Source organism: Parasteatoda tepidariorum, chromosome X2 (assembly GCF_043381705.1).
Source record: "Parasteatoda tepidariorum isolate YZ-2023 chromosome X2, CAS_Ptep_4.0, whole genome shotgun sequence".
Classification (NCBI taxonomy): domain Eukaryota; kingdom Metazoa; phylum Arthropoda; class Arachnida; order Araneae; family Theridiidae; genus Parasteatoda; species Parasteatoda tepidariorum.
In genome coordinates, this window is record NC_092215.1 from 19,276,822 (window position 1) to 19,300,862 (window position 24,041).

Below are 24,041 nucleotides of genomic sequence, written 5' to 3' on the forward strand. Positions count from 1 at the left end.
AGAATTCATCGATAGAAGTAATTTTAGTAATCAAGAATAATTAAATATAAAATTGGATGGATATACATTTATTATATCTAAAAACCTTTTTAAACAAGGTTGTCCTAAACTGAAATTTTTTTTGATGGCAGCAAAATTAAGAAAAGTATAGATGTTTTAATTAATTCATTTCCACCAACAACAAAAAAATTTTCAAAAAACATAAAACATCGGAAGAATGATTTATAATTCATCGATGGAAGTAATTTAGTAATCAAGAATAGTTAAATATAAAATTAGATGAATATTCATTTATTATATCTAAACAAATTTTTAAACAATGTTGCCCGAAATTGGAATTTTTTTTCACATGGCAGCAAAATTAAAAAAAGTATAGATGTTTTAAGCAATTCATTTCCACCAACAACAAAAAATTTTCAAAAAACATCAAACATCGGAAGAATGATTTATAATTCATCGATGGAAGTAATTTTAGCAATCAAGAATAGTTAAATATAAAATTAGATGAATATTCATTTATTATATCTAAACAAATTTTTAAACAATGTTGCCCGAAATTGGAATTTTTTTCACATGGCAGCAAAATTAAAAAAAGTATGGATGTTTTAAGCAATTCATTTTCACAAAAAAAAAAAATTTCAAAAAACATAAAACATCGGAAGAATGATTTATAATTCATCGATGGAAGTAATTTTAGTAATCAAGAATAGTTAAATATAAAATAAGACGAATATTCATTTATTATATCTAAACACATTTTTAAACAATGTTGCCCGAAATTGGAATTTTTTTCACATGGCAGCAAAATTAAAAAAAGTATAGATGTTTTAAGTAATTCATTTCCACCAAAAAAAAAGCCTTCAAAAAAACACGAAACATCGGAAGAATGATTTATAATTCATCGATGGATGTAATTTTAGTAATCAAGAATAGTTAAATTTGAAATGAGATAAATAACTACTTTATTTCTTCTATATAAACAATGCACAACACGCGAGAAAAATGGAATACTCTGAATAACTGTTGATCTAATGATCGGATTTTCACATACTAAGACTCAATCTTACAAGTGTTAATAATATGCTACTTAATTAATAGAGACAATATTTTAAGTTACAAAATCAGACACAAAAGCGTACTTTCTTTGACTTAGCGTCCCGCAGTGGACTGGTCGTTAAGACACGGTTCCCAGCAGATCACCGAAGTCAAGCATCACTGGCTGCGGTCAGTGTGCGGGTGGGTGACCACTTGGATCAGTTTGCGTAGGAACCGAGGGTGTGCGGTATTGGTCCTCGTTAAACTGTGCTACCGTAAAGTGTTCGACTTCGTGCTGGTCGTCGGGCTACCGAAGCGGGGGTGCCATTCCCTCCGCGGAGGATCAAAATTGCGATGGCGTGTCTTCGGATCATCCTCCGGGATGGTTCCCAGACCGTCGCCAATAGCCCATTGTACAGCTCTAGTGCGACGTAAATTAACAGCAACAACAATCTTTGACTTAGCATACCGTTTTTACGATGGATTCGGATTCTTAACCCTCAAAATTAAGAGAAAAGTCGCAATCTGGAAAATATGGTCCCAATAGTTTAGTCAAGAGAGTAGTTGAAAGTTTGGATCCCTTTTGGAACTGTTTTTTTTCTTTTTTTTTTTTTTTTTGAATTTTTCAAATATTTCAATTCTTGAAAAAGTGATCACTGTTAACCCTTTAATGCACATGGGACACCGGTCTCTTTTATATACATTTTCTTCCGACGCTCTAATTACAAGCAAAAATATATTTTGGTATTTTTTAATTATTAAAAACAGTGTAAGTGTGTAATAATTACTAAAGAAATATGTTAAGTTATGGGAATTACATTTGTACTAAAATATAAAATCCGAAAAAAGAAGTTCGAATTTTTTTTTTATTCATATTTGGAAATTTATCAATAATTCATTTCGTAAGTTAAAGAAATTCCAATGATGTTTCTCTTAGATTCACTGATTCTCCTGGATCTAAATAACTGTAAATAAGTGCAAATTTGAAATATTATTGCACGAAAGTGATTCGTGTTTGGAAGATTTTTACGTAGAAAAACACACCAGTGTTCCATGCTGTATTTTATAACCATAAATTATTAAAATGCTAAATATAATATTTTTTCCCCTTTATTTTGACCTAAACTAATGCAAAATAACGAAAAAAGTTTGAAAAAATAATTTTTATAGTAGTTCTGTGATAAAGGGATAAAAATGCTAAAACTGCCCTCTGGTCAATGGCAAAATTTCCTAATTTTTGCCCTATATACAGAGCTATTAAATTGATAAAATTAAGTGTTTCAACCTTCCTTTAATATCCTTTTAAAGTCATTTTAAGTAGGTATGAAAAGAAAGAAAGGTTAACAATTATGACTTGGTCAGGATTTTTACTAAATAAAATATAATTTTGAGTTTTGCAATTTGTCTTATTACTATGCTAGGAGGTATTAAAAACGTGTCCTAAATTAACTAAAATTTATTAGTAGTTTCAACCTTACATGTCAAATCCTTTATATGAAATTGAAACGCTTTTTTTGAAAGGAAATCACTGTAAAATAAAACTTGAATGACAGTTAACAAGTTTAATAAAAACATTTGATATTCAATTCGAGTCAATTTAACTTTGATCCATATAAATTGTATTTCGCGAAAAGAGTTAACATCGATAAATTTAATAATGAATCAACTTATTTGGTGTCAAATAATATATAATTGGTTGTAAACTCTACAATTTAAAGCAGCTTCATCGCTTTTATGGAAAACTGTAAGCATAAAAAAAAGCTTGAACTTTCTGGAAAAGTAATAAGTTATTAACTACCTATAAAATAAATTGGAATATTCGTTGCATCATACATCAGAGCCAGAACTAATGAATTCCGTTCCATATATTTATGATTTGTTCCATAAATATTACCTACTTTGGTGTTATAATAAGATGGTAATTGGTAAGATTTTATTAACAGCGTTTTAGGATTAATACATTAAATCAACTTTTTTTGGAAAGAGTGCCCCTATTCGGAAGAAAAACATTTTGCCTGTCATTTACACAAAAAAGAAGAAAAAAAATTTTGTTTTATTAGTTATATGTAGATCATAAGATCTTTATGCTCATAGAACAATTTTGCTTTCCAAATCTAATCTGTGGAGTTTAAAAAATAATTTAACCCTTTGCACATGAACGGTGCCCATCTTTCACCACTGTCATTTATAAGTAACCTTCCACTCTAAATGCTAAAATGTTTACGTCTTAACGTCTCCTTACGTCTTGCGTTATTTTCTAGAAGACCACTATGTCAGTGGTCGCCTGGTATTATATGGTAAGTATGTAAGCAATGAGTTTGACTGCCCATAGGCAGTATTCTAGGCCCAGTACTTCACTTTTTCAATACACATGACTTTCCCAAAGGCAAAGATGACTGTAACAGCCTGACACCATTCTTCACTGATGATACGGGTGTTATAGTCAAATCAAGATGAATATTTAATGCCATTTATAAATCACAAACTAAAATTAATAACTATGAAACTTGGCGTTTGAACTGGAAGGTTAAAATTAATGCTCAAAAATCAGACTTACTTATTATCAAAAAAACCAGAGGCCTTAATATTAATAGCACGTAAGTCTTTTCAATAACGAAATCCTTTAGTCTAAAAAGCCACATATCTTAGACTCTCTATCAATAAAACTTAAATTGGAATGATCATATTGAAAAAAGTATTGCAAAAGCCTCTGGGATCTAAAACAAACTAAAATACTTACTGGGTCCCTGCTCAAAAATGTTACCTGAAAATATAAACGATACATATACTTAACATACATTAGATCAATAATTACTTATGCTTCCCCATCCTTGAATAAGACACAAACTAAAAAACTAAGTATATTTCAAAATAAATTACTCAGAAGAATGAGTTGACTACAATATTTCATATAAAAAAAAAACAAAGTCATACACAATGATTTCAAATTAAAAACTTTAACTGAGACGCTTATGATCCAAAATACCCAATTCTATAAGAATACACTCAAATGTGATGCAGCAAATTATGACAAAATTTTTGAAGCAGAAATGCTCAAAGTAGATGCTAAAATCAGACCCCTTGCTCACTTTTTTACAAGTGATGGAATTTTATCTAATGAATTTTAAATTATCTACATACTAATTCTTTTGCATTAAACAAACAATTGGTGCCTTGTAGGCTCTGCAATAGCAGCACATTAACCAAAGAATATGCTGCATCCTCTAAACGATTTTATAAATTTAATTTTTCGTTTCTTTTTCTCTCTAACTCATGATAAAAATCCATCATGACGCTGCAATCGTTAATTAAATTTGTAGGCTCTGCAACATTAACCAAAGAATATCCTGCATCCTCTAAACGATTTTATAAGTTTAATTTTTTGTTTTTTTCTCTAACTCATGATAAAAATGAATCATGACGCTGCAATCGTTAATTAAATTTGTAGGTTCTGCAATAGCAGCACATTAACCAAAGAATATATTGCATCCTCTAAGGGATTTAATAAGTTTAATTTTTCGTTTCTTTTTCTCTCTAACTCATGATAAAAATGCATCATGACGCTGCAATCGTTAATTAAATTTGTAGGTTCTGCAATAGCAGCACATTAACCAAAGAATATATTGCATCCTCTAAACGATTTTATAAGTTTAATTTTTCGTTTTTTTTTCTCTCTAACTCATGATAAAAATGCATCATGACTTAGTAACTCAAGATGAAGAGGAAATAGACCTGGAACAATGATAAGATTATGGTTATGAGTTTTAACTTGTAAACTTTAAACTGCTTGGTTGCGTTCGTGGTTTTAGCCGTAGAAAAAATCTCGAGTGTATGAGGGTTAGTAAATAATACAAAGTATAAACTTAAGTTTCATTGTTAATAAAAAATTTTAATGGTCCAAAATGTATTTAGAACAGTTTTTCTGTGTAAGACGGAGCAGTGGAGTTTTATGATTAATTTTATAAATAATACTCCCTCCATCCCAAATTAGTTGGTACATTTAAGGTCGAAAAGTTTGTCGCAAATTAATTTAGATTAATTCGTCGCAAATTAGTGCAAATTACGTTGAGAATGGTTCACAGATTTTTCTAACAACGTACTACTTCATTGTTGAATTTGGTTATTTTTATTCGATTTGAAATACTAATGGAATTGTTTATAAATGAATATCAACTCATAACTCATTTATTATATTATTTTTGCAGAAAACATTGTTTTGAAATTTCTTATTTTTAAGAGAGTTTCAATTAAATAATTTCATCAAAATAACTTAAATATTAAATAAATAGTGGACTACTAATTGAATATAAATTTAATTACTGGTTTTGAATATTATTCTTGGTGAAAAAAATTCTAACTTTCGAAAATTCTAACTGAAGAATTCTAACCCTTATAAGTCTTCTACGGAGCCCTATAGGGTACCACGGCACATCATTTAAGAACCACTAAGTAAATCATACTTCAATTCCTGTAAATCACACTTCGCTCTGCGATAAAGAACTGTCATTAAAAACACAACTTTACAAAACGAAATCAACTTCTAATACGTTTTCTGACCGTTAACCTTGCTTGATTCGTAATCTTGATTTACGGCAACTACTTTATTCAGTTGTCGTACGCAAAAGGTTTTTAGGTTATTGCTTTCCCTTTCACTTTCGCAAGGGAAACATCCAGATCATAGTAGCGGAAGTTGATCGTGAAAAAGTTTCTCTTTTTTAAAATTGTTTTCCTCTAGTAGTGGGGTGCTCTCCATGAAATAATAACAAATTGTTCTGAGGAAAAACCACGCATCAGTAGTTAGTCAAGGTTTCGAGTTCTTCTTTCGAAAGAAAGATGAAGGAATAAAACGAGAACTTTGTTAATACACATGAACGAAGTCTTTGACCTAGCTGGACGTTTTTTCAGTTTATCTTTAAAATAGACTCCCCACGAATGTTGGACGTTTTTCTCCAACTTATAGTAGAAATAAATTACTCCACTTTTACCTCATGTATTTTAATGTTCGCTTTAATTTTAAAATGTTATTATGAAAAAAGTGGCAATGAGCAAAATAGAAAATGAACTACCTTAATCGATACAGTGTTATGAACGGAGTACGTCGTTGAACAGCCGATCCAATTTTTTTGGGTTTACGACTACTAATGCTCAACTCAGTAGCCATGTAATTTTAAACCCAAATATCTTAAAATCATCATATAACTAGCAAAACAATTTTTTTTTTTTAAAAAAAAAACAAAAACTTCCAGGGTAGAAGATGGCACTAGTAGGTATAGCTCGGACGCCCTCCACCCCCCCCCCTCTTAGACACGACCCGCGATTTTCCGCATTGTCGACTCCCGGGCACCTCTTTGGCACCGTATTTTAAAATTCACCAATGTTGCATTCGCAAAGTCTGGTCTCACATTTTCTCGTGAAAATCTTCGAATACTAATTCGCACATGTTTAACTTGCAACATACGATTTAAAAAACGCATGAGTGAACACATGAGATGCGAATAAATTTAACTCTTTTATAAACCGAAGAGCCATTACATTATGACCACCCTGCTAATAACATGTAGGACCACCTTTAGCCCTCAAAACTGCTAGCACCCGCCGTGGCATTGATTCCACAAGGTGCTGATAGGTAGTCTGAGGTATCTGGTACCTAGCGCTCACCAACTGGTCCTGCAATTCCCTCACATTGCGAGGGAGTAGCGTGGCAGTACGAATTTGGTTTTCCAAGTAGGACCACAAATGCTCTATTGGATTAAGGTCAGGTGAATTTGGGCCTAGACATGACTTGAAAGTCACTGGAATTTTCTTCGACGATTTGACCCTTATGACATGGTGCATTATCCAGTTGGTAAACACCATCCCCCGCAGGAAAAATTGTTGCCATGAATGGGTGAACCTGGTCTGCAACTATGTTCAAGTAGCTTACAGACGTCAGGGATTGTTCTATGAGGATTATGGGTCCTAATGTGCCCCATGAAAACATTGTTCCTGGTCGAGAAACCATGAAAACCTGGGCGAGCCCATTGTTATAGATGGAGGGTGGTCATAATGTAATGGCTCTTCGGTGTAAGTGTTTGTGTATTATCAGTCTCCTTATTATCAGACTTTCTGAAACACATATTTATTTCTTAGTTTTTTGCTTCCTTTTCAGTCTTAAACTTGTTTTATAATTCTTATCATGTTTCAGAAAAGATTTAGTTTGTTTTATATCTGATTTTTTTTTCTCTTCTGTGAGTAGGATATAGCTTTCGAATTATTTTTATAAATTTATTTCATATAATTTATGGTGTCTTTACCAAGCATGTGGACGCAATTTTTAATATTGCAACAGGACGTTGTACCTTATTGTTTAGTTTTAAATCCTTAAATTTAAATAACTGCACAATTTATGAGTTTTAAGCATTTTCTTTTTGTATGTGTATAATGATGTGGAGTTTGTTGGTGTCAGTTTTATGCCTGAATTTATTCTTTTTTACTTTTTTGACACTGATATCTATGATTAAATTTGTGTAATGATTCCCATTTGCAGTTTTCGTGCTAATAATATTTACGTCCAAGCAACCGTACTTAGCTTTGACATTTTTTTATATGTCCCAAACGATAAATTCCTTTATACGTATTAGCCAATTCCACAGCTTTGGCCGCCAAGGGTTACAATTGTGTAGCAGTTAAAGCAAATTTATGAGGTAAATAAAATTTTGATTGAAGAAAATTTTTTATGATTTGTAAAATAAAAATATAATGTTTGTATAATTTAAACAGTAAGCATCAACTTTGACATTCTCATATCATAACTATATAACAATTTAAAGTCCATTTGTTTATTTATTCCTAATTCAGCAAAGATTTTATATATGACAAGATATTGAGTCAAATAAAAGAATCTTAACAATTTTTATATTTAACAATTTACTTTAAATAAAGAAAGTAGTTTTAAAGTAGTTAGGTTGAAAGGCTGAGAACTTACACTTTTATCTAAAACAATTCATCAATGTTATAATAATAAAACAAAACTTTTACGATCAGTTATCACAGCAAAAGTAAGATTTTTATTACCAAATAAGAAACAATTATTACCATTCTGCAAGGGACAGATAAAATAAAGTAGGTCAAACAGTTTTCAGACACAAAGAATGCATAACAATCTAATAATAAATGTTTGAACTTATAAAGCAAATTACAAACAATAAAAGCTATTGTGTAAACAACAATAAATAAACAAAAACAAAAAATTAAGTTATCACAAATGAGACTATTATATGATTCGAACAACTTAAAAATTCTTTTGAAATTTTAAAGACCAATGAATACTTCAAAAATAACAACAAAAACGTTTTCTGTGTCTCATTTTTGAGGCAGAATATAAATTAAAATACACATCTCATTTTTTTTTTATCCTGCTTTTCTATGAATCGTTCTTATTAAAATAGATGAATCGTGTTAAATTACGTTACTTTAAGTTAGTGAATGTGTTTTTGTACTAAGGAAAAAAAAGGCCTCATTTTAGAGTGACAATAAATTTAATAATTTTCATAGTATTTTTTCCATATCCTATTTAGAAGTGCAAAAATTTAATTAAAAAATTTTAAAATAAATATACCAATTGTTGAGTTACAGAATCGAATAAGCTAAACTTGTTACAAAATTATGAATAAAAAGTTACAAAATGGATAAGTTAGGAAATTAATGAAGCATAGCATGAAAGGATAAATATATAGCAAAATATATGTTAAAATTAATTAGGAAACAAATAAAAAAGCAGGTGAATAATTTCAGATATACACAAATAACAGTGATAGAAACAAGAGTTTTGGAAAATATCGGAATTTTCCCTGACAAATTTAAGATACATTAAAAAAAAGTTCAGCCGCCACAATTTTACGTTTTAATAAATATGATTTGATGTTATAAAAAATAAATTAACTATATGAAAATTGTAGTGAATATGTCATATATTTGTTTTTTTATGTCATAGATTTATTTAAAAATATTATTATAGGGTGACACGATTCTTATTCTATATGCTCACTGTCTGTAGTTCAAAAATTAATAAAGCATAGATTACATTATTGACAACTCAAAAGCAATGTTGCTCCATTGTGCGAAATCAGCAAGGATAGATGAGGTATAAAACTTGAAAAGTGAACTAAATATTAAGGATTCGAAGCTTCAGGCCATACTACTGTGACCATATATTCGAGATTGCGGGTGCATCCCATGTTTTGATAGTCAATAAATCAAAAGCGTCAAAGAATTTATGTTTATTCAGAGATAGTATGGTTATACGCCATATTTCGCAACTTGAAATACTGTCTGCACTATTGAATTGCACATTTAAGGTTAAGCCCTAGAATCATTAAGTCTGCAAGAAATCCGATCTTTAGACCGAAAGTTATTTAGGATATTTGTTCAAACACTGATTTCGGAAAACTATGATGAAATAAAACGCCTAGAATTGTTATGCTTTTTTAAATGTGTAATTTTTTAATCAATTTAAAAAATTCATCATGCCTAATTTATTTTAAAATTGAATAAATGTCTGAATGTATGTCTTATAATTTATTTTAAAAATTCTCAAATAAATAAAGTTAAGGTAACTTAAAAATGCGTATAAGCACAATGCATCAAGTAACTTTATTAACAAAGTATTTTAAAATGCGTATTATATAATTTAAAATCAAATAAATAGATAATGTGTAATGCAATTAAAAAATCTTTAAATGGATAATGTAATGTAGCATAAAAATTAATTTAATGTTTAACTAATGTAATTCAAAAATACATAAATGCACATTGTATAATATAGCATAAAATAAGTATATGTAGATAATGTATAGTATAATTTAAAATGAAAAAATTGACTATATTTTTTAAAATGCGTAAATTGATAATGTATAATTTAATGTCAAATAAATTCGTACTGTATAACATAATTTAAAAATTGATAAGTAAATAATGCAATGTAGAGAATAAATATTAATTTAATCTTCAATTAATATTATTTAAAATTGCATAAATGCATGATGTATAATGTAGCGTAAAAAATGAATCTGTACATAATGTATAGTATAATCTAGTTTAAAATGCATAAATAGATAACGCATAATTTAATATCAAATAGATTGATACTGTATAACATAATTTAAAAATTCATAAGTAGATAATGTAATGTAGCATAAAAATAATTTTATCTTTAATTAATGTAATTTGAAATTACATAAATGCACAATCTATAATATAGCATGAAAATGTATATGTAAATAATGTATAGTATGATATAAAATGCATAAATAAATAATGTATTTTAAAATATGCAAATAAATAATGTATAATTTTGTATTAAATAAATTTATACTGTATAACATAATTTAAAAGTTCATAAGCATAAAATGTAATATAGTATAAAAATTCATTTAAAAATACAAATTTTGGTTCCATTCATCGACCTAAAACACATTATTTAACACGTTCACGCCGGGTGTTGCGCCTGAAAGATGGACGGAAAAGAGAAAATACTGGTAGAAGAACTATTTCAATATTAGATAATATTCGGAAGGAGTTAATCTATTCTCAACAATAACAATTCACTGTAAGGAAATTTATCACGGCGAAGAAGCAATTCAATATAAAAATTGCATCCGTTAAAAACATTTGGTAGTTATGGATTTTTATTATTCCCGGAAGAAAACTAAAAAATGAAATTTATTTGTTGCCAATTTTTATTCCTGTGCTCCGTCCGATGAGACAATCTAGCATGACCCACCGGTGGGTCACCCCGGCGTGAACGTGTTAAGAAGAGATTATGTATTTTGTTATTAACTTTTTGAACTAATCTACAAACACCCAATAAATATTTTAATTAAAACATTCGTTTTAATCAATGCGTTCAGAAAGTAATATCCACGTGTTTAACTCTCAGCAGTTTTCATTGTTAATGTTACAAGCACGTGAGCGTTTTTTAACAAACCTATTTCCCAACAAACCCTTCAGCTAAATGATACAATTTACAATAGGTCCATGTTTCAACAAGCAACGCTGAACCCCTGAGAAAATTCTCATTAATGTAGATATCGATCAAAACATTTTTGATGATGTCGTCAATTAAATTTGTTTTTTTTATTTTTCTACGTGATTTAATATGATCAGCCAGCAGGCTTCTTTGTTGTGTGTGTGTTTGACCTGAAATTTCATTTTCTAAACCCCGGACCATATTCTTACAATCTAAATGGCGGTGTAAATGATAAAAGTAGGGCAAATAAGAAAAAAATTTTAAGATCTCTAATAACAAAATGGTTCCCCGAAGGTAGAGCTGGTATTTCGTCAACGCGTCGGCATGCACCGGAAGAATTGGACTTCCGTGTAGTATACCTTTCTCAACAATATGGTGATTTAGGGAGGGAGAAAACTGGTAACACCCACTTTCGATTTCGTCTTCTTTTGGAGAGCGAGGTCATTTTTTCCTATATAAAACCCGCTTGGTCATTACTTGTCATTCAAATCAAAAAATCTTAGCTGTTCTTCTCAAACTAACCAGTCATTCATTTATTGCCACCATGAAAGTTTTGGTGAGTACATTTTTTACCTTTGTGAGTAGTTGAAAATTGATATTGTGTTTCGGCTACAATTTCTCCGGCACAATAAATTTTTTTTCTTCTTTTAACTTCTCGAGAATCGAGATTTAAATAATGGCAGAAATTGTGGTTTTTAATTTTGACTATGTTAAATGAAATATTGTGTTATGGCTTCTATTTCTCCGATACAATATTTCTTCATTTTAACTTCTCGAGACTCGAGCTTTAAATAATGGCAGAAACTGTGATTCTTAATTTTGTCTATGTTAAGTGAAATATTGTGTTACAGCTTCTATTTCTCCGATGTAATATTTTTTTCCTTCACTTCCCGAGACTCGAGCTTTAAATAATGGCAGAATATCCGATTTTTAATTTTGAATATTTTATTTCTAAGCTGATAAAGACTGATAAAGTGTTTCGGCTTTAATTTCTCTGATACAAATATTTTTTTTTCCTTCACTTCCCGAGACTCGAGCTTTAAATAATGACAGAAAATTTGATTTTAATTTTGAATATCTTACTTCTAAGCTGATAAGGACTGATAAAGTGTTTCGGCTTTAATTTCTCAAATACAAATATTTTTTTCCTTCACTTCCCGAGACTCGAGCTTTAAATAATGGCAGAAAATCTGATTTTAATTTTGAATTTTTTTTTAAGCTGATAAAGATTGATAAAGTGTTTCGGCTTTAGTTTTCCGATCATGCAAATATTTTTTCTTTCACTTCCCGAGACTCGAGCTTTAATTAATGGCAGAAAATTCGATTTTTAATTTTAAATATTTTATTTCTGAGCTGATAAAGATTGATAAAGTGTTTCGGCTTCAATTTCTCCGACACAAATATTTTTCTTTCTTTCACTTCCCGAGACTCAAGCTTTAATTAATGGCAGAAAATCTGATTTTTAATTTTAAATATTTTATTTCTGAGCTGATAAAGTGTTTTGGCTTTAATTTCTCCGATCGATACAAATATTTTTTTCCTTCACTTCCCGAGACTCGAGCTTTAAATAATGGCAGAAAATGCAATTTTTATTATTTTATTTCTAAATTGATAAAGATTTATATTGTGTTAAAGCTTCAATTTCTCCAACACAATATTTTTATATTTTAACTTCCTAAGACTCGTGTTTTAAATAATGGCAGAAACTGCGATTTTTAATTCATATATCAAAGAAAATAAAAGTTTTCTTATTAACTTATAAAAATTATAAAAAATTACAAAATATTTTCCTGCGTCATTAGAGATGTAGGTACTCTTTACTATCGGAGAATTAATTTTCTAAATCCCATGAAAACTGGAATTTTCATTTTTTTTAATAAAAACTTCAAAATTAATATGTAAATAATTTTATTTAGCATTAATCTAAAATTAAATGGGTAAAAATATTTGAATATATGTATATATGTTTTGAATATATATACTTACCAGAAAATGAATTTATTACATTGGAAAGTTCTTGAATATATTTCAATACTAATTTAAAAAATAGCACATACTGATAAAAGTTTTGTATGAATGCACTTTGTACCTTCAAATCATTCAAAACAAATGTCTCTTTCGTTTGCTGAAATTTTACTCCCAAAAACAAAAAGTAAAAACAAATAAGAGTTTTACTTCGACTGTTTTCAAAAGAAGAATTTGAGAAATGCTTGAATGGTTCTAAATCACACCAAAATATTCCTGTTGACTGATTTTATTGTTTTTTCACTTTTAAATCTGAATCTGTGATCTGAAAAGCAGTTGTATTGTTAGTTCAACTAGATTATTATTTTATATACATACATTCATGTAATTTTCGGTTTATTTTATCATTTTTTTTAATTTAGGGAAGCATTGTTATTTTTCGGGGTGTAATAAAATCAGTTTTTATTTCATTTTTTAAAAGTTTCACATCTAAAATAGAGAACCTCAAACCGTATTAATTATTTAAAGATCAAAGAGAATTATTTAAATCAAACAAATTCTTATTAGAATCTACAACTTTATACCAAAATTTAAAATTAATTAAGTTCGAAACTACGTTTTAAAAATCGGTGCCGGTACGATTATCAAATCAGTCAAGTAAATTTTTATTCCTTTCTATTTAAGTATCATAATATTTTCCATATACCTATAGATTTTAACTGGATATTTTTTCTTTACTAAAAAAATATGAAATATTATAATTTCAGGGACAAAATCTTAATTTAGAAGTACATTTTTGGAAGGTTTTTACCCTACAAAAGTCACTATTTTGTGGAATATTCCAAATTTAAAAATCCTAATCGATTTCTTTTTTATTTATTGGAATTACATACATTTGAAGGCTTGTGTCAGGACAGCAGCGGAATTTGAACCCACTACCTCCACACTTTGCACAGCGTTTGGTGGGCTATAGCACTCTGCCAGACCCCTCCAAATCGATAAAAACTTGAAAGTGATAGGCTTGATAGGCTTTCTAAATTTAGTATATTTGTTTATTCAAAATAATTAGCTTTTAACTTGAAACTGCTATATTTCCGTCGGTGCCTGTTTTAAATAGCTTGTGTACAATAAATTTGATTAAATAAGTATAATTTCTTGAAACATATTAAGTTTTTTCTCATCTGATTCTAATAACTAAATTTTTTTCTTGAAGAAAGAGAAAATTCTATCTCCTTAACCCATTTAAGATTAGAGATTTTTTTTGAAATAAGAAGTTGCAGAAATTTAGAATTAATTCTTCACAGTGTAAAAACCATGGTGTAATAAAATTTTTCTCTACAAATTTTATAATGAACAACCCTAAAATTTTATTCAAGTTAACACCAAATCAAGCTTTCATATACTATTTAAAGGGTGAATATAAGTCCTAAACACCGAAAATACAAAATGTTTACACCAAGATCACTCGCATTCGCACCAAACGTTAAATATTATAGCTTCGGAAAACTCCAGGGTTGGCGGGTTTTGATTTCGCCGGTGCTTACAATCGATAACGAGTTGGCGAGTGTTTGCTTGTCCTGCAGAAACTAAAGTTTGCTGTTAAAAATATGCTTGTATGTTTCCAGTTGCGTAATAAGGATATTTATATTTTAACTTATCTGTAAAATGTATCAAATAATTGTATAATGTATTCTTTAAATCCGCTCCCGCTCTTTTAAGGCTAGTTTGAATTCTTCATAATATTCTCTCGGCCTCTCGTATGTTTGATTTACAAACTAATTTTATTTTAAGAATTAGTGCATGTATGTATCGTAAATTACTGGTTCTTATTTAATATTGTCTCGTAAAAATAATTTTACCGATTCTTATGTGTATCGTATATTATTGTAATTAGAAATTTTGAGCTTACCAAGTAACAAACATGGTGACTTTACGATGGTGTAAAAGAACATTCTAAGTGTTTTACAGCACCAGGAACTATACTTGGGCTTTGGTGCAGTGGAACACTTAGTGGAAAACGTTGCATGAAAGTAGTTGCTACCATTTTTGGTGTTCCGTTACACGAAAATTTTTTACTACACTTCTGTCCATCTCAATATACTATTAATACAGCCGAACCCCACTATAATGAACCTGGGATATAGGGAACACTTGGTTGTAACGAACTTTTTTAGTGGCCCTTTCCAAATTTCCATTTAACTAATGTTATTTGTATGCTTATTGAGGACAGATTAAAAATTATAAGTTCGCTTATAGTGAAATTTTATTTCATTTCTACAGTTCTTTTTCAATTCTCCAATTTTAAATTTGCAGGAGTTGCGATTGCAAATGATGGCATTTCGTAACATTGTGACAAATCTTACTCATGCACGATCTTCGCTTTTAAACTAGGGTGGACAAGTTGTTAAGTAACCCATTCATCCATCTATGTTAAAGAAATAAAAGAAAAGTTAAAACATCTCTTACCTCGGAAGTGAAATTGACATTAAAAAATATTTAATTGGCATTTTCATTGAGAGAAATTATGTCTAGAAAATATGATTCGTAACTAATTATTGATAAAAAAAATTGGTAAACTCTTCCTAAAATCAAATTGTAGTCAATCAAGAAATACTAATTTCCTCTATAGAATGTAAAATTTAATTTATAATTTTTTTTATTGTAATATTTGATGTATTATTTATTTAATTGGTTAATAATATAAAAACAAATGCGTACTATCATAATCACTTTTTCGATCAATACTGTTATCGTATGCTAAGTAATAGTTTTTAACGAATTCGGATATAGTAAAGCCCCATTTATAGTGAACTTATTGCTAGATCCGCAGACAGTGCACTATAACGGGGTTTAACTATAGAAATATTTATTTTGTATCTGATTATAATGTCATTTCAATTTTAAAATGGTATGAATGGCAACAGAAAAAATATCCACTAGGCTAAAATTTTCAAGTACTACCACTTTGCGCATTTTACTTATTGCAATATTTGCGGTCAAGCATTAATGAATTTATATTACTGGGCCATAAATACAAATAAGATATAAAAACAAAAGGAAAAGTAATCAAAATTATTCACTTTTTAGTTTTTGATTTATCACTTTAATTTTATTTTTGTAAAAATTTTTTTTAGGCTTTTGGATTAATTTCTCTGCTGTTGATTGCTTCTGTGGCCGCAAGTGGTTATTATGGAGGACATTATGAAGAGCCAAAAATTATCAAGATTATAAAACCCGTCCACGTTGTTAAAGTTGTAAAGCATATACCACCCCCTGTACCTGTCATTAAATACATCAAGCTTTATCACAGCACTCACGTAGGGCATCCAATAAGTCACCATCATGGATATCATGGTGGCTATCATGGCTGGTAAAGAATAGAGAAAATGAAACACATGTAAGTAATGTACAAAATTTATCAAATATTTCTCTGAAATTATGAGCTTTGATTGTTTAACTTATTACTCTTTAGATTAAATAAACCATAATTCCGTTATGTTTTAAAATTTAAAAAAATAATAATAAAGGTAAGAGTAATAATAAATTCTAGTAACAATGTCTCTAGGAAGAAATTTTTTGTTGCATCTATACATGGCTAAATTATTAGGCGCACTATAAGCTTCTATGTAAAATCCTAACTATCAGGAGATACTATACAGCTTTATTGTTTTTACGCGACTAAAACAGGTTTGCACTTGCTTACGTTTGTGTATCCCATTGGTTAAATTAGACGATATATGATATAAATTCGACGATTGTATAAATTAGACGACATATTATATAAATATAGAATATTTATTATATCAGGTATTATATTAGTGTATTATAATAATTAGACCAAATTATTAAAAGCACTGTAGTTTTTTAATAATTACATGTTTTGCACGAGTTTATATGCAATACTTTTATATTTAAACATACATGTAATGGGTTTTTATTCGGGAGATTTTTTATATACTTCATATTTGTATTTATTTTTAACGTATGTGAACCAATATTAACCAATTGATACGCGAACGTAAACAAGTGCAAACCGGTTTCAGTCGCGTAAAAACAATAAAGTTGTATAGTATTGTAGCGACTAGTATCAGCCACCATCAACAGATGGCGATACCAAGGGGTTTGACGTCATTCCTTGGTATCGCCATCTGTTGATGGTGGTTGATACTAGTCGCTACAGTATCACCTGATAATTAAGATTTTACGTAGAATCTTATAGTGCGTTTAGTAATTTTGACAGAGACTGTACAAGTACTAGATCTTACCTAATTCAGATGTAGGGATTTCAAATAGTTTTTTTCTTCCGAAAGCCATAGGTTTTTTTTTCAAAATGTTATTTTTAATTAATTTTTTTTCTGTCTGATTGTTCAAGTTGATGAAGAGCGTATAGTTTTACATACATCCATATACACTTGTCTGTTCCTTGAAAAATAACACTTATCAGCACAAATAACACAAATCAAATAATATTATTATATGCTCGAAGTTTAATATTATTTAATCAAAGTCAAATCAATTAAGTCAAATCCCGCATATAAACCGCAATCATATTTATTAACGGTAATATTAATCGAAGTCTAATCATGCGTATAATCAACAGTATCACTCGAAGTTTCATCATATGTATAAATAGTCAAACTCTAATCACGCATATAAACATTATGATTAGTCGAGGTCTGATCATACATAAATCAGTCAAAGAATCAGTTTTGTTAAGGATATCAAGTAAGTATTATTTCTTATACATATTATATAGCTGAGTTAATATGAAATCAAAAGGTAAGATGTATTTTAAATAATTGATCCATAATCGAAATTATATTGTTGGTAAGTACATTATTTAATTAGGCTTCGCAACTATAATGGGATTTATTAAAAAATTCGGTATTGGTTTCTCTCAAAACCTTCATTAATCAGCAAACTGCATAATTGCCGTATAATTATTTTTAACGGGTATTTAATTACGTGTTAATGCTAATTATGCGTATTTAACTTTCACTATAACCTTAATTACGTTCTATTTTCAATTATATTCCATTGTTTTTATTACATAGGTGCCAATTATATAAATGTATTTTCTATTTATGTTTTGTAATCATGGAACATTTATTTCTATATAGGTATTATTTCATCGTTTTTATCCTTATTTTGAAGAATAATCGTCGATGAAACAATCCAAATCAAATTTGGTGCCATTTTTATTTCTACAATCAAATTTGTCATCTGTAAATTGTCGAATGTAGATAGAAAGTAAAATACTGTTTGAAACTATGATTCAGTACAAAAACTGTAAAGACAAGCTGTAAAATATGTAAAATAAATAATTTATCATAACCAATTTGTTTGTTTTTTTACACATTTTTTTTCTTCCTGCAAGCATTAATTTTACACAAAATAACAAAGGCTAGATAGATGAATAATTTATGTAATGAATGGTCAGTGGTTATTTTTCTAAATTAGTTTAATTAAATATCATTCTTTCAATCCAGAAAAAATACTTAATACACAAATAAGTATTCAAATAGTTTAATGCAAAATATATAAAATAAATATTTTATCATAACCAGTTTTTTTTTCACATATTTTATTTTCCTGCAAACATTAATTTTACACAAAATAACAAAGGCTAGATAGATGAATAATTTATGTGATGAATGGTCAGTTGTTATTTTTCTAAATTAGTTTAATTAAATATCATTATTTCAATCCAGAAAAAAATACTTAATACACAAATAAGTATTCAAATAGTTTAATGCAAAATATGTAAAATGAATATTTTATCATAACCAGTTTTTTTTTCACATATTTTTTTTTCCTGCAAACATTAATTTTATACAAAATAACAAAGGCTAGATAGATGAATAATTTATGTGATGAATGGTCAGTGGTTATTTTTTAAAATTAGTTTAATTAAATATCATTCTTTCAATGCAGAGAAAATAATTAGTACACAAATAAGTATTCAAATAGTTTAATGCACAAACAAGAGCAGATGTATAGTACACAAATAAGTTAAGAGCAGATATATAGTACACAAATAAGTTAAGAACAGATATGTAGTACACTATAAGTATTCAAGTAGTTTAATGTACAAATAAGAGCAGATATATAATACACAAATGAGTATTCAAATAGTTTAATGAACAAATAAGAACAGCAGCTTGCCGGTCAGGTGGCCGAGCGGTCAGCGTGCCTGCCTGTGAAGCCAATGCTTGCAGGTTCGAATCCCGTTGGTTATTGCTCTCTGCAGTGTGACGTGTAAATGAGGCTCAAGCACGGATATTTGTGACAAACTTCCTTTCTTAAATTCACAGGTGCCCATCGGTGTTCAACTACTACCTTTTAAAAAAGTAGTAACAATCAGAAACGACATTTTATACACAAATAAGTATGCAAATAGTTTAACTCACAATTAAAAGTAGAAATTTAAAATACAAATGAATTACAGTAAACAAATTATTTAATACATAATTAAAAGCAGATGTTTAATACTCAAAGAGGTTACAGTACACAAATAAGAGCAGATATTTAGCACACAAATGAGAGAAATTATTTAATATAACAAATATTATAGCATCCAAATAAGAGAAATTATTTAATACTCGAAGTGCGAAAATTTAATATACAAACAAGAGCAGATATTTAAAAAAAAACTAATAAGTAAAATTACCCTTCTACAATTTAATAGAAAAAAGATCAGAATACACATTTAATTCAACGCATTTAATTTAACACAAAAATAAGTAAGAGTAAGCATATAATTTAATTCACAAATATGTTGGACTACACAAATGAGTTAATATGTAGAATAAAGTCAGATATTTAATACACAAATTTAATTCAACAACAATACCTTGAAATTCACGAAAAAAGGATATAAAAGTCTTCAGCTTTTCTTTTAGATATGTCTTTCAAACTTAAATTTATAAATTTTTCTTAAGTTAATAATTCTGTATAGCGAAGAGCTTAACGAGCTAAGCGAATACAGAACAAATTTAAATTTTAAAAAATTAAGACAAAAGTTTTTTTTACAAAAATCATTGCATTTAAAACAGCCATAATGAGAGTTTGCAAAAATGAATTAAAAATCAAAAATCCGTCATATTGCAAAAACAACATTTTGTTGTTCCAATATGCTTCTAAAAAAAAATTCAACCCTTTAGTACCAAATATTAGTATTTATATAGTTTTGAAAAATTTGGAGTTCATCAAATACAGTTGTTGTGATTAATCGAACGTTACATTTGAAATTCCGAGATTTAGAAGCATTTTAACATTTTCTGAACAAAGCAAATCATTTGAACAAACACTTTTTCTGCATATTTTACAGTAAAAAAATAGTTCTGCATATTTTATGGGTATAATCATTAAAAAAAAAGTACTATTTTGATGTAAATTAAGTAATTAAATATCATTTCAGTTACTGAAAAGACATTTTACGTTACATTCATGAATCTTAGATAATTTCACATTTTTCAATTGAATTAAAAAGCTTCATATAAGATTGTTTTCGTAATTGCCCAGTTCAACACCCATTATATTTAGTATTAGTAAAAGTATTTGTATAGTTACAAAAAAATGCGAATGGAAGTTAATGTATTAACTATATATCGTTTTGGTAAGTGAAAGAAGGCATTCCGAAATAAATCTTAAGAACTATTTCAATTTTCTCAAATAAAACAAAAAGCTTCTTAAGACTTTTTTATTAATTATCCAGATAAATATGGTATAATTAGCATTAATATTAGTTATGTTTTTTGAAAAAAATGCAACTTGGATGTGAAGTACGATAATCTCTGGTTCAAAGCAGAAAATTATATTTTATAACAATAATGAAGAATTATGTTAACGTTATAGTGTTTGAATGGAATCTCAATATTAGTTAATGATACATCACTACGCTGAGCAAAAAGTCTGTGAGAAATATTATTAACATTGGATGTCAATGAGTTAGTGGAATACATTTTTAGTAAATAGATGGAACCTCAATATTAATTAATGATACATCACTGCGCTAAGCTAAAAGTCTGTGAGAAATATTATTAACATTGGATGTCAATGAGTTAGTGAAATACATTTTTAGTAAATAGATGGAATCTCAATGTTAATTAATGATACATCACTGCGCTAAGCTAAAAGTCTGTAAGAAATATTATTAACATTCGATGTCAATGAGTTAGTGAAATACAGTTTTAGTAAATAGATGGAATCTCAATATTAATTAATAATACATCACTACGCAAAGCAAAAAGTCTGTGCGAAATATTATTAACATTCGATGTCAATGAGTTAGTGAAATACAGTTTTAGTAAATAGATGGAATCTCAATATTAATTAATGATACATCACTGCGCTAAGCTAAAAGTCTGTAAGAAATATTATTAACATTGGATGTCAATGAGTTAATGAAATACAGTTTTAGTAAATAGATGGAATCTCAATATTAATTAATGATACATCACTGCGCTAAGCAAAAATTTGTAAGAAATATTATTAGCATTGGATGTCAATGAGTTAGTGAAATACAGATTTAGTAAATAGATAGAATCTCAATATTAATTAATGATACGTCACTACGCTAAGCAAAAAGTCTGTGAGAAATATTATTAACGTTGGATGTCAATGAGTTAGTGAAATACAGTTTTAGTAAATAGATGGAATCTCAATATTAATCAATGATACATCACTACGCTAAGCAAAAAGTCTGTGCGAAATATTATTAACATTCGATGTCAATGAGTTAGTGAAATACAGTTTTAGTAAATAGATGGAATCTCAATATTAATTAATGATCAATATTAATTAATGATACAAGAAGACATTTCGAAAATCTAGAAAAAATAATAATATTTCAACAAACAAATAATTTTAAGTTAAATTTTTTCAGTAATTTCGTAATGGTATTTTAGTATTTTTTAATTATAAAAAACATTGAAAAAGAATTTTGAATTTTTTTTTTCATTCATATTCAAAAGTTCATCTATAATTGATTTTGTACATTTAAAAAAAAATCAATGTTGAATAAATGTTTCTTAGATTTAAATAATTGCAAATGAGCTCAATTTGAGAAATTATTGTTTGTAAGTGAGCCGCGTTTGAAAGATTTTACCTTTAACGCCGCTCACCGGTATTTCTCGTTGTATTTCATAATCATAAATTATGGAAATGCTAAATATTTTTTTTTAATCTTACTTTGTCCTAAATTAACGTAAAATAATAAAAAGAGCATGAAAAATTTGTTTAATATATATTCTGCGACCGTTTAAATTAATAAAAGAGGTATGATAGAACAAACTCCCCTTTTTGAAATTAGGTTTTATCCAATGCAACCCCATGCGCACAACATCCACTCAGTAAGCCATTTCTGATGTTGGCTGTGTAAAGAGAAATACAGCATCCTTTAATGTGAATTGATCCTGCTTTTTAAAACGGAAATTTGATTTTCTATTCAATTTCAAGGTAATGTTATTTAATAATCTTTAATCTTTATACGTTTTGTTAAGATTTATTTAGTGTATTTCAAATTTGTAAGAAAAGATTCAATCTCCCCGTATCCTGATCGATTGAATTTTTCTCCTTCTTTCAAATTTCCCGATGCGGAAGATTCGGGAAAAAGTATAATATTTTTAGTAACAGGAAATAGCAATTACATTTTTGGCTATATGAATGCGTCTTAGTCGCTATTTTATAATAATCTCTCTCTAAATAGTACTTATAATAATAATAATTTTATTTAATTGGAAATTTATGGTAACTTTAAAAACTAAATCTTGGTTTGAGATCCTGGTATATAAAATTATTATAAGTTGTATTGATATTAATTAAAATACGTTTAATTAATTAAATATAAATCAAATTTATAATTTTTAACAAATAAATACTTCGTTCATTAATATTTATTATTTTATAGTTACTGGTTTCACTTCCGGGTTGTGAAAAATTACTGAAATTCAGCTTTCTTACCACGTTTATTATTTTATATATATTATTTCGTTCTTATTTATTAATACTTTTTCTGAAAATCTGAAAAAATGCTATTTTTGTAAAAAGTATTTTAAAATTAAGTACTAAATGCTATTGTAATTGTTTACTTTTTCCACTATTGTTTTTTTGTACTTGATTACTTTTTTTCACTATTGTTCTTTTGTAATTGTTTACTTTTTAACACGATTGTTCTTTTGCAAAATAAAACTTTTAGAATTTTTACTGTAGTTCTCTACAGGATTTGTAAAGTATTTTCTGAGCGCAACATATGGCTCAAAATTCGTGAGGGGATATTCTAAAATATCTAGTATGATAAGATTAAAATGTTTTTGCACAATTTTGTGCTAGAAATTAATGACTTAAATATTTATTTTGATAATCAAATGAATATTTTGCCGATATTTTCTTAAAAAATAATGACTTTTTTTTTGTGAAAATCTCAAGTAGACAATATTTTTTCAGACTATAGTTGAATTTAAAAATTTGAGGAGTAAAATTAAGGCTTTTGAAAAAAATATAGTTTGCTGGGAAAATAAAAATTTTGGGGGGAAATATTGCTGGGAAAATAAAAATTTTGAAATCAGGTACGATTCTTTTATGAAAACTTTCAAATATTCCATTTATTCTGGTTCATATTTGCTAAATAATTTTTAACGTACTTTATTCAGAGCAAACATCTTTCTGACATTTTTGTTTTAAATTAATACTATATTACATATATATATATATACATATATGAGCAATTCTACAAATAAACGCCAGTTAGGCGGCCAAAAAAAAATTAAAAAAAATTTGGAGGGCACACTATTTCTACATGAATTTTCTTCTTCCTTACACCCTAAAAAGGCGAGAAAAAATCGTGAACATGAAATTTTTTCTTTGTGACATACTTTAAATGTGACATACTCTTTCTGACATACTCAGATAAATCTGAGCCGTTTATTCAGATAAAACGATTTTTACATAAATATAATATTATTATAATGTCTCTCTAATATGTATTTATAGAGATTTCATACTATAAGATTATATTTTAGTATAAAAAACAAAA

General features: G+C 28.1%; 2 long non-coding RNA genes across 2 annotated transcripts in view; both read left to right on the forward strand.

Moving 5' to 3' along the window:
• Positions 1–11,447: 11,447 nt before the first annotated feature.
• LOC107436638 (uncharacterized) lies at positions 11,448–18,350 on the forward strand. The gene is made up of 3 exons (XR_001583124.2): positions 11,448–11,597; positions 16,141–16,403; positions 18,127–18,350. It is a non-coding gene; the product is annotated as an uncharacterized lncRNA (long non-coding RNA).
• Positions 18,351–22,353: 4,003 nt separating this feature from the next.
• The window catches only part of LOC107436648 (uncharacterized), an 11,256-nt gene continuing 9,568 nt past the window's right edge, over positions 22,354–24,041 (forward strand). Inside the window, exon 1 of the long non-coding RNA XR_001583125.4 lies at positions 22,354–22,465. This is a non-coding gene — a long non-coding RNA (uncharacterized lncRNA). The remainder of the gene's footprint in view (positions 22,466–24,041) is intronic.